This window comes from Heptranchias perlo, chromosome 18 (assembly GCF_035084215.1).
Source record: "Heptranchias perlo isolate sHepPer1 chromosome 18, sHepPer1.hap1, whole genome shotgun sequence".
NCBI lineage: Eukaryota > Metazoa > Chordata > Chondrichthyes > Hexanchiformes > Hexanchidae > Heptranchias > Heptranchias perlo.
The window spans coordinates 7,481,676-7,491,592 of NC_090342.1; the positions used below are offsets into that span (position 1 = coordinate 7,481,676).

Consider the following 9,917-nt stretch of genomic DNA (forward strand, 5'->3'; position numbering starts at 1 on the left):
TTAAAGGAAATCACAGGGCTATGCAAACTTGAAATATTCCCGAAATCATGATGCACCTGCAGTAAAGCGCATGAGCAAACGTTAGGTTTTACCCTGTAGTGTCCATAGTCATGTGGCAATTTTTGAACTAAGTGTAGCATTCATTTGATGAAACCACATTGCACAGTCACCATTAGCTTGATTGAAAGAAAGAAGGAAAGAAAGAGCTTACTTTCACGGCCTCAGGACGTCCCAAAGCGCTTTACAACCAATGAAGTGTTTTTGAAGTGCAGTCACTGTTGTAATGTAGGAAATGGGACAGCCAATTTGTGCACAGCAAGATCTCACAAACAGCAATGAGATAAATGACCAGATAATCTGTTTTTTCAGTGATGTCGCTTGAGGGATAAATATCGGCCCCAGGACACTGGGGAGAACTCCCCTGCTCTTCTTTGAAACAGTGCAGCGGGATCTTTTATATCCACCAGAGAGGGCAGACGGGGCCTCGGTTTACGGTCTTATCTGAGAGATGACACCTCCGACAGTGCAGCACTCCCTCAGTATTGCACTGATGTTTATCTCCTATATTCTATCTATAGTTTTTGATTGTAACGAATTAAAAAACAAACAGGTACAGCCCAGAATACAACGGATATATATGTATGTGTGTATATATATATATATATATAAGGACTGACCTTACCCTGAAATTAGTCCAGTTCCCTGGCAGGGTGGGGGTGGAGAATGGAGACTGGGTTTGTTCTGCCCGTTACCCAGCGCCAATTCAGGAAATTCCTACCATAAGTGACATCAGGCACCCAAGATGTCTGGCCAGACACGGGCAGGCATATCGTAATGATATGGAAAGGACAGGAATGCGACATAAGACGTCAACTGCGCCGTAACAACGTTGGCCGACAGGAGCGCGGTGCGTCCTTGGTGTGCCGTGGTTCGTGGAGATGTTGGACATATATCGGCCGTTCCTTCATCGTGGATGAATCAAAATCCTGGAACTCCCGACCTAACAGCACTGTGGGAGCACCTTCACCACACGGACCGCAGCGGTTCAAGAAGGAGGCCCACCACCACCTTCTCAAGGGGCAATAAATGCCGGCCTTGCCAGCGGTGCCCACATCCCCGGAATGAATTTTTAAAAATATACAGAAACAGAAACTACAAGTATGAAAAGCGGCACTTCTGTAGTTCATTACTATGTCATCTAGTCTTACTGCGCTGCTATTAGAATATAAATAAACAATGTTTGGTTTACTAGAGCTGGGACTGCAATGGAAAGAATGGGAGCCTGCCTGACATGGAGATGGTTTGGAGTCTTGCCATTCATTATGCTAGGGTTAAGGTCCGATCTGACCTGGGGTACAACAACCTTTATTAAAATTGCATAACTGTGAAAAGCTACGCAGCTTCCTTGTTGATGACTTTAACAAGGTAATCTTACCTGTTAGGCTGGGTTTAGGTATGTAGATGTCACAGTATTTGGATATAATTCAGACACATGCTGTTGCTACTGAACAGCCCCTGCCTCTTGTGAAATGCAAAGTGTCGCAGATGCTAAAAATCTGAAAGCCAAATAGAAAAATGCCAGAATCACTGAGCGGATGAGTCAAATGTTTTGGGTGTGGACCTGTCATCAGAACCGAAGGGAATGCACCCCTTCCAAAAAGCAAAATAACGAATAAAAACACTTCAGGTTCACTGGGACACCTAGGCCCCGATTTTAATGGGGAGGGGGAGGTGGTGGGGGGGCGTACGGAGTGTGTGAGCCCCGAAGCGAGCGGCACACCTGGAGAGCCCGGGGCCCATCTTAATGGCTGTGCTTCATTTCCGTAAACTTTCCAGGAGTCCCGGCCTGATCCATTACCTGTCCGGCGGGTAGGAGCGGCAATTCAGCAGCAGGAGGAACACTCCCAGTGCACTTCTTCGAAATAGTGGCCATGGGACCTTTTATGTCCCCCCGAGAGGGCAGACGGGGCCCTCTGTTTAACGTCTCATCCGAAAGGATGGCACCCCCCGACAATGTGGCACTCCCTCAGTACCACGCTGGGAGTGTCGGTCCTAGGTTATGTGTTCCAGTAACTGAAATGGGTCTTGAACTCACAAATTTCTGACTCAGAGGTTGTCACTGAACCAAGCCAGTGATGCTGGCTTCCTGATTTACAGCTGTCGGCAACATCAAAGTGAAGTATGAACTTAAGGAAGAAAGGAATAGAAGATTATGTTACTAGGGGTTAGATGAAGAGGGATGGGAGGAGGCTCGTGTGGAGCATAAACAGCGGCACGGACCAGTTCGGCCGAACGGCCTGTTTCTGTGTTGTTAATTCTATGTCGATTTGCTAAAGCCACTGGTCTTAGTGACTTGGGCAAGTTTACAGTGGTGTTGCTGTCCGTGGCATTATCACAGCTCGAGCTTTATATTGTGAACCTTCATACTTTGCTCAGACCCCACAATAACCTGCATGTATCCACTTGATAAATATGATTAAAGGCTTTAGATTAACGTGAGATAAAAGACATCCAAAGAATAGGAATTTCAAATACAGATTGCTTAAACACAAATATTTAACATCCCAAGTAAATAGCAAATCATCCAAACTGAGGTGAACGATTTATGTATCCACTCGCAGTCCAAAGCTTTGAATAAATCAGTCTTTTGTCATTTTCTTTTGATTTGGACAATATGCAGCTGAATCTTTATTCCCAATTTCATTAACTCCAGGATGTATGGAAACAAAAGAATTTTCTCCCAGAAATAATCCTTGTTCTTTACAGCTGAGAAAATATCAAGTCTTGTTGACTGGGTAGAAGTCATTGTTTCCTTAAAGAATTACTAAGGCACCGCCATAAAATTTTGAGTTAAAATAAATGTAGGGGACGACTGTAGGAGTGTCCTATCACCAGCCCCAGGGGCCCTGGCAATACAACCCTTAAAGCTGTTTATCCAATTCAATCCTTCAAGTATTTATCCAATTCCTTTTTGAAAGCCACGATTGAATCTGCCTCCACCACCCTATCAGGCAGCGCATTCCAGATCATAACCACTCACTGCCTGAAAGGGTGGTGGAAGCAGATTCAAAAAAGTTTTTCTCCATGGCGCCTTTGGTTCTTTTGCCAATCACCGTAAATCTGTGTCCTCTGGTTCTCGTCCCTTCCGCCAATGGGAACAGTTTCTCTTTACTTACTTTATCTAAACCCTTCATGATTTTGAACGCTTCTATCAAATCGCCTCTCAACCTTCTCTGCTCTCAGGAGAACAACCCCAGCTTCTCCAGTCTATCCACATAACTGAAGTCCCTCATCCCAGGAACCAATCTTTTCTTCACCCGCTCTAAGGCCTTCACATCCATCCTAAAATACGATGCCCAGAATTGGACACAATACTCCTGTTGTGGCCGAACCAGTGCTTTATAAAGGTTCAACATAACTTCCTTGCTTTTGTACTCCGTGCCTCTATTTATAAAGCTCAGGATCCCGTATGCTTTTATACCCACTTTCTCGACCTATCCAGCCACCTTCAAAGATCTGTGCACGTATACCCCCAGGTGTCTCTGATCCTGCACTCCCTTTGAGAATCCTTAGGCTTAGGGACCCTAAAAGAATGCTGACCTTAACCCTTGCTAAATAGTTCACGACCACGGTATTGCAACATGCTGAGGGTCGAACAATAGCATTCATTATAAAGTATCATGTTATGTCCTAACAGTGCAGGTGACTTGATAAGACATTGTGCAACTGGAACATTCTGTGGTTTGGAGATGATTGTCCGGTTGAGTTGTTTACTGGACATTGTGCAGCTGGAACAGGTTAATGATTACCTTGACCTTTAAGTGTTTTGAACTATGTAACCGGGGCGTGACTCCGCTTATGATTGGCTCCTGATAATCTGCTGCTTTGCTAATATTCTAGCTGTAAATGTATAAGAATGCAACACATTGAATGTAAATTTGCTTTTCTCTGCTGGATTCGACGGGAGTCACTGGGGTGCACGAGAGTAAAGCCCCGCGGTAAATAAAGATGTGTTTAATTCTGAAGGTGTGTTCGAGTCAGTGTTTGCTGAACCAGAGTGAGGGAAAAGAACCCAGATCAACATTTGGTGTCAGAAGTGGGATCTCAACGGTTGATCACCGAGAGTTCGCGAAATAAGAGGCGGATCGTCTCGGACACGGAGGAAGGAGAGGGCGCCCCAATGTGAGTAAAACTTTCTTTTACTACTTCGGCTTTCCTAAATCTGTTAAGTCTGACGACGGATCGTCCAATCGCTAACCCTCGTGTGGCGTCCTTACAAGATCCAGGTCAGTCTGGCGAACACCGGAAGAAACAGAAAGTAGGTCAGTGATTATACATCACTGAGGGTCAGCTTAGTCTGAGGGTCAGCCTGGTCTGAGGGGCAGCCTGGTCTGAGGGTCAGCATAGTCTGAGGGAAAAAGTGAGCTCAAGTGTTGCGCATATACAGCGGTCTTAATTGTTTAAGAGAAAAATAACAGAGGTACCACAGCCAAAGATTATGGAGACAGTACTGTTAAGAAAAAATCTTGCATAAGTCAGCTGATTCAACTAAGTGCAGACGTTTCTCTCACGCACCTAGCCTGAGCTGGTTAAAGTAGGTGTAGAGAACACATGACGTCTTGTCCAATCAGCTGAATTATCAAGTATAGAATTGTGATAGTTAAGATAGGCCTTGATTGTTGTGTAATTACAGTGTGAAGGATTGTATAAACTATAAGCCATGGGCGTCAACGCTAGCAAAATCCCTCCAAAGGGAACACCTGCTGCTTACATGTACAGAAACTTTGGGAAAGAAACAACTGACGAGTTGATAGTTTGGTCCAAATGGACCAGGACTAAGAAATATCCCTTTACTGAAGACGGTACATTTAATATGGATAGAATTAAGTGACTAGAAAAATGTTTAAAAGACAGAGACCCGAAAAAGAAAGGTTCTGTTGTTTCAGTGTACTGTCCCTTTAAAAAGCCTGTCCTGATCAGTGTTTTCTGTCGGTGTTGTGGGCCACGCCCCCTTCTTACTGCGTCTTACGTGTTGTCTTCCTTTGTGTAATGAATCTGTTTTGTCTTGTGTTTAATTCTGATATTGCTGAATTAAAATTGGAGTTATTGAGGTTAAGTGACCTATTTAAGCATGTTAAATTCCAGACATGGGATAAAGATAAAGTGCAGATTTAAAGAATTACAAGTTACAGTTGCAGGATGATCTCTAGTTATAAATTAAACTGATCTTCGAAGCATTTTGTGCTATTGTGATTGATTAAACACTATGATCTCAAAAATAGTGTGCAAAATATAGTGTGAAGCAATCCACAAATGTGAGAAAAAAATCAGTCAAACCTGTGTGAAGAGCAAACAGATAGGAATGACCCAGTCGGTTGAGAACTGTCTGAGGCTTGCCCACAACACAGGTGAACATGAGGTAACAATTGGTATAGGTTATATTATTAAAATTGACCCAATTACTCGGAAATGCCAAAGGCTACAATTGACTGAGATATAAGTTTCCACACAGACAATGCTACAGTGAGAAAAAAATTGATGATAAAGGAATGTAAAACAAATCGTATGAAAAGAAAGACAAATTAACCCCTTGGGATCTCAAGAAGAGCTGCAATGGATTTTGTGTGTTTATTTTAAAACAGGTGACCCTGGTTTTTGGGACCACGTGAGTGTTGATGGTGCAGGATTACCAAGAGTAGTTCTTTGACATAAAATGGTTTTACAAAGTTACGGTGCAACCTTTGCTGGAGAAATTTGGTGCACGAAACGATCCAGTGGTGTTACAAATTTAAGACTTTAGCTGCAGACATCAGCAGATACCAAATGTCACAGCGTGGTGATATCAACCTGATTAAAACATTTTGATTTGTTTTGTTTTAACCCATTTATTGTCTTCCGGGACAGAGTGTTTGAGGTGGGAAGATATGGGAGTTATATCCAAAAGTAATTACGAGCACTTCATCTCTACTATAAAACCACAAAGCCTGGATATTTTAAAATAAAAGAAGTCCAGTCTAAATGGTTCCTATTGAATGCTGTGTATCAAGGAAGAATTCTTTTCGAGAGGGAAGAAAATTTTACATTGACAAGTCCTGTCAGTCCAACAATACTGCTCTCAAGTTGGGATAATTGTGAAATGATAGAAGGGACTCGGGCACAATGTAGTGGGATATTTTGGGAAATGAAAAGCGGTTCAAGAGGAAATTACGTAAAATAAACAAATTTTGGGATATTGGAGCTGACTGTAAATATTGTATCGGACAGTAACATTGATTTGGCAACATGAGATCAAAAGGTCAGAGATTTAGGGTCTTGCATTAAAGATATATTAAAAAATAAATGAAAATACAGATAAGGAATTGTCTGAGGATCAAATGCTGACCATACATTTGCAAAAGATAGCTACAGTGCTAGAAACGCATGCCCAAACCATTAATAAATTAGTAAAAGAGGAATATAACGTATCTTAGCAGGCGGCTGCTAATGACATCTGCAGTACATATGGTAACTGGATTGTGGAACAGACACGAGAGAACCCAGCCCAGATACAGGGCAGGGGAAGTACCCTTATGAATAATGAATCAACAAACTGAGGGTGAACCTGACCTGTGGGTATGATGGAGGTGGTACCTCCAAGCGGCTGTTAGCAAACAAGAATATCACCCCTTGCCAATTCAGGGCAATGGTGCGGGTGTACCCCACTCAAGTGGAGTGTAAACCTGACGAAGGAGGGCTCCTAGGGTTGGTACCAGTAATACTGGTGATGGCACCCGAAACCCAGGGACGAGAGGTGTAACAAGTACAGAATATTGGGGTAGTGAAGGACGGAATGCACATATCCCATCACAATATGTTACCATATGCTGAGAAAAAGATAGTAGGGAATTGGCTGGAACAAAATTAAAGGGATGTGTTACTAGGCATGCTGTCACTGTATGTCCACATAGTGTTGGACACAGCCCAGAAGCACAGTGTGGGTTTAACAATACCGGTACCAATCGGGATATTAACTGTACCATGGAGGATCTAAAACCCACTCAAGTGGCATATGCCGGAGAGGGCGAATACTGTATTACAACTAATTTGAAAACATTTAAATATGCCAATCTAACTTGTGATATTTTAAGTCCAGAATTCTACTCCATTCCTGAAGTCCCGGTTCGGATTGGACCCGAGGAATTGGTAGAGATACACCAGCATAACCTCACCACCGTACAGGTTTACTTAGAAGAATATCAGGACACATTTGGGTATCTGACACCCCTGTTGCCTAAATACTTGAAAGCATTGCGAATGGAGATATGCCTCTCCCAGAAGGTTTATTATAACCTACAACAGGACAATAAAAACATTAAGCATGACATTGACCAAATTAAAGTTACCACTTGGTGAGATGACCTCTGGAATTTGGGACTGAATATACAGATCCATCTTTGGATTAGATTAATTTCATATGTATTAGTCGTAGTGCAATTTGTTGTAATATGCTTCTTGATTTTCATTGCAAGTAATAAATGTAAGCAGAGGATGAAGGGTTTGGCAAAGATAGTAAAACAGAGCCTGGGTGAGAATGTCCCCATTGTCTCTGTGGTTTCAACTAAGAAAACATCTTAATGATACCGGGAGTAGCACCCGCTGGGGTAAGGTGCATGTAAAAGGGAAGACAATCATAGTTTGATAGGATTATCAGATGCTCTGCCTCTCTTCCACCTGGACTGGTGGCCAACACGAAGGGAATCTGGTTAAGATGAGGTACAGCATCTAAGAGGATATTGTAGGGATAAAATTTGGATTAAGGGATATAAAGGGGAGGGCCCCAATTCACAGGTATAAAATGGTCTGAAAGGTACCATTCAGTCTAGATAGGCTGGAAACAAAATATAAAGATGAAACATGTCTGAGTTCTATTGGGACCTCTTTAGTTCAGGGACTAGTAAGAATTTAATAGACTGAATAAAGTAGATGTGACTGAGTACGAGGCCCTACCAAGAGAGAACCAGGGACCGATGTACTGATTGGTTATCATGGAATGATAAAAGGGGGGAATGAGAATCCTTAGGCTTAGGGACCCTAAAAGAATGCTGACCTTACCCCTTGCTAAATAGTTCACGACCACGGTATTGCAACATGCTGAGGGTCGAACAATAGCATTCATTATAAAGTATCCTGTTATGTCCTAACAGTGCAGGTGACTTGATAAGACATTGTGCAACTGGAACATTCTGTGGTTTGGAGATGATTGCCCGGTTGAGTTGTTTACTGGACATTGTGCAGCTGGAACAGGTTAATGATTACCTTGACCTTTAAGTGTTTTGAACTATGTGACTCCGCTTATGATTGGCTCCTGATAATCTGCTGTTATGCTAATGTTCTAGCTGTAAATGTATAAGAATGCAACACATTGAATGTAAATTTGCTTTTCTCTTCTGGATTCGACGGACTCCGATGGGGGTCACTGGGGTGCACGAGAGTAAAGCCCCGCGGTAAATAAAGATGTGTTTAATTCTGAAAGTGTGTTCGAGTCAGTGTTTGCTGAACCAGACTGAGGGAAAAGAACCCAGATCAACACCTTTAGAATTGTAATATTTAGTTTATATTGTCTTTCCTCGTTCTACCTGCACTTCTCTGTGTTAAATTTAATCTGCCACGTGTCTGCCCATTCCACCAGCCTGTCTATACCCTCTTGAAGTCTATTACTATCCTTCTCACTGTTTACTACATTTCCAGGTTTTGCGTCATCTGCAAATTTTGAAATTGTGCCCTGTACACCCAATATATATTGAGAAAAGCAGTGGTCCCAGCACCGACCCCTGGGGAACACCGCTGTACATCTCTCTCCAGTCCGAAAAACAACCGTTCATGAAGAGCAGAGGGCCAAGGATAGATCCTGGGAACTTGGGAAGTGAACAGTGCAGGAACAGAATGGGAAACCGTAGCTAGGGATACTCCGGCTACGAATGGAAAGAAAGGAGTGAAGCCAAGCGAGGGCAGTCCCATCGAGTTGGATGATGGAGGAGAGCAATTGGAGGAGGATAGTATGGTGAAGGCCGCAGAGAGGAAATGGAGGATGAGGAAAGATGATGTGCTGCAGTCACAGTTACAGAGAATATCATTCATGACCTTGGCTCGGGCTGTTTCGGTGTTGCGGGGGTGGGGGGGCGGAAACCCGATTGGTGGGATTCAAACATGGAGTTGCAGGACAGACGGGCACGGATCCGGGAGGCAACAGATGAGATGAACGGCCGGTTAATCTGTTTTTTGGTGATGTTGGCTGAGGGAAAAGTGTGGCTAGGACACCGAGAACTCTCTTACTCGTCTTCCAAAAGTGCCATGGGATCTTTTACATCCACCTGAACAGACAGATGGGGTTTTGGTTTAACAGCTCATCCAAAGGACGTGACCTCCAACAACATAGCAATCCCTCGGTACTGCACTGAACTGTGAGCCTGGATTATCTGCTCAATCCTTGAAGTGGGGATGTGAACCCATGGCCTTCTGCCAAGCTGGTGCTTTTCTTTTCAATTCTTTTCTTTGTCTTTTCTTCATACATCTGGTAGTTTTTGTGCAATTTGTGTGATAAAGATATGTAATCTGGAAATGCAAAACAAGACCAGAATTTTAAACTAAATTTATTCTGTTAATTGGAAGGTGTCCAGTATGATGGGTGCAGTGAAATCCATCAGTTTTATTTTGACATCATGTGAGAAGGGTTATTGTCAACAGTGCATATCTTTCATGTTAATGTAATCTATTTTAGCTACATCTGATTTCCAACTCCACTTAGTCATCAGAAGTGCCTCAGGTACCTGTTACAATTACTGTTATTGTGCCGCAGTGGTACGGTAAACAGAAAGTTGAATTTTTAAATCGCTGATACTGTAGGCAGGGGGGAGGTATTTTAAGTTTAGGCCAAATGT

At 42.9% G+C, this 9,917-nt stretch overlaps 1 long non-coding RNA gene across 1 annotated transcript; it reads left to right on the forward strand.

The window, feature by feature from the left end:
• Positions 1-3,567: 3,567 nt before the first annotated feature.
• Positions 3,568-8,511, forward strand: LOC137334547 (uncharacterized). Its single transcript, XR_010966171.1, has 2 exons — positions 3,568-4,182; positions 5,643-8,511. It is a non-coding gene; the product is annotated as an uncharacterized lncRNA (long non-coding RNA).
• The last annotated feature ends 1,406 nt before the right edge of the window (positions 8,512-9,917 follow it).